Genomic DNA, 2,593 nt, shown 5'->3' on the forward strand with positions numbered 1-2,593 from the left:
TTCCTTACATAGCTCACTTGCCTAAGGATGAGACTGCCCAGTGGGCAGATCCTCCTACATCAATCAACACTCAAGGTACAGGCATAGACATAAATAGACATGTCCACAAATTGATCTGTGTCAAGCAATTCCTCAAGTAAGGTTTCCTCTTCCCAGGTCACTGAGGTTGTGTCAAATTGACATAAAAATGAGCCAGCATAAGAAAAAAAAAAGATAACATTTATTGTACATTTTCTGTGTGCCAGATGTCTTATTTAGGGTTTCATTGCTGTGAAGAGACACCATGACCACGGCAAGTTTTATAAAGGCAAACATTTTGTTGGGACTGGCTCACAGTTTCAGAGGTTCACTATGAGAAGACTGACTCTTTCACACTTGGTGGGGCTTCACAGCTCACACAAGGATGCACTTGCTCCAGCAAGGTCACGCCTCCAAATAGTGCCACTCCTTGGACCAAGCATATTCAAATCACCATACTTGGTTCACTACAGTTCTTTGTAGAGCTCCATCCATCAAAACATAATAAAAGTGAAGTGAGCATAGAATCCCAAGACTCTACAATATGTAGGCATATTGCTACAGTGAGAAGAGCATAAGTTTTGAAGTTGAAGAACCTGGTGTTTCACAGTGGAAAAGCCGTAAGTGAGAAGGGTGGTGGTGTTGTCAGTCTTACGTGCTTGTGAGGACTGGAGGCAATTAGGCATCAGTGCCCTGGGGAATGGTGAAGGGTGGTGAATACAGATATCTCACCTCTGCCCAGCTCCTCACCCCTCTCCCACCCTGGAGACAGGTTTTTTCTGTGTAGGTAGCCTTGGCTGACCTGGAATTCACTTTGTAGACCAGGTTGGCCTCGAACTCAGAGATCGCCTGCCTCTGCTTCCCAAGTGCTGGGATTAAAGGCGTGCGCCACCACTGCCCTGCTCCAGCTCATTTTTAGACAACGGTTCACACTCTTTCAGTCTTGAAATGTAAACCCTTTCTGGCTAAGGGATAATGATCTTTCCCAAACTGTAGGAAATTTTTGAGTGTTGTTACATCAGCACTTGGGTGGGGGCATATCCCTGGGTTTCATCAGAGTTGAAAAAAAAATCCATGATTTAAAAATGTGATAACCAGTTTTATGTTACCGTAATAAATCTCTGAGATGATCTGATTAGAGAGAGAAAATATTTCTTCTGGCTCACTGTTTCAACCAGGGGTCTGATCCTGTTGCTTTGGGCCTATGGCCTAACAACCCATCCTGATTGAAACACCCCACAAAGAAAACCACGCGTCTCAGGACCGAGAAACAAAATGGGAAAGGAAGAAGTGGGGTCCCATAGTTCCTTTCAGGCAGACCCCCAAAGACCTAAAGACCTCCTGTTGGGTCCCACTTCCTGTGACTTTCACTGCCTTCCATAGCACCAGACTAGGTCCTCACCCCTAACTCCAGCTCTGTCCCTGCCTTTAAGGAATTTATAGCCTGCAAAAGTAAATGGAAACATGTTATCACTAACCACTCACATTGATACAGATTACACGCCCAAGGCTGGGCTCTGAAGCAAAGAGCAGAGAAGTCCAAGAGAGCTAGGATAGAAACTTATTCTGTACTCAAGGAAGAGGCTGGGGGATTAGGAGACACACCCTCCTGGCTTCACATCTAGCTGCCAGACAGCTGCGCCCAGGCTGCCCACTGGCTGCAATGCAGGTCCTGCCCTGTGAGGGTGGGGTGGGAGGGGTCAGGGTAGAAGTGTGGTCAGCTGAGCATGAAGGGCTTGAAGTGTGAGATGTCCTGGGACTCCACCAAGAGGAGAACATTGTCTACCCGGGGAGGGAAATTCCTCATTTGGCTAAACTGCCAGTCCATCGAGACTCCTGCTACAGGAAAGCACAGCTAAGCTGTTAAAATTTAAAGTTGATCAAGTCTAGTTCTGAGAAAAAAAAGCTAAAAAAGAAAAGTGTGTTCTTTGCTCAATTGATCTCTCCGAGGGCATGGTCAGAAGGACAGGTAGGTCACTGTGTCAACAAAGTTTGGAGGAAAAAAATAAAAACGGGGACACTCGACAGCTTCCAGCAAAGTGAGCTAGAAATTTTCTTGAGCTTGGAGAGGGGGTTAGGTAATTGCACAGTTCAGTCCCCTTCTGTTTATTGGAGGAAGTGGGGACCAGGAGTTGATGTGACTTCAAAGGTTTCTTAAGCTGAGTTCTCTGCTTAAAGGAAGAGCCAATCAATAGAGAAAGAATGGTTAAGGCGGGCACCTGCTCATGATTCATTTTAATGCTATGACCTCTTTACTGTGAGAAAAGGCCCCTCTGCAGTCCGTCACTGCTATGACCTTGTCTTCAGTGAAGGGACTCCACCTGTACCACCTATCTTAGGGCCCGGGCCTGTGCATATGTATTCTCTGGAGCCCTGCCCTTTGCTCTCTGTGTTTCTCCTGGCAGCACACTTGTGTTTGTTCTTGGGGCTCGCCATGCATAATGCTGGAGGCCACAGGTGTAACTTGAGCTCAACACTAAATATAGCCAGAGCTATCACTGGAGGCGCCCATACATGTCAGCCCCTCTCAGTGTCTACAAACCATACCCTCAGCTGCAAACATGGGGCAGGCATC

Source organism: Mus caroli, unplaced genomic scaffold (assembly GCF_978045245.1).
Source record: "Mus caroli unplaced genomic scaffold, Mus_caroli_1 scaffold_10, whole genome shotgun sequence".
In the NCBI taxonomy this organism is placed as follows: domain Eukaryota; kingdom Metazoa; phylum Chordata; class Mammalia; order Rodentia; family Muridae; genus Mus; species Mus caroli.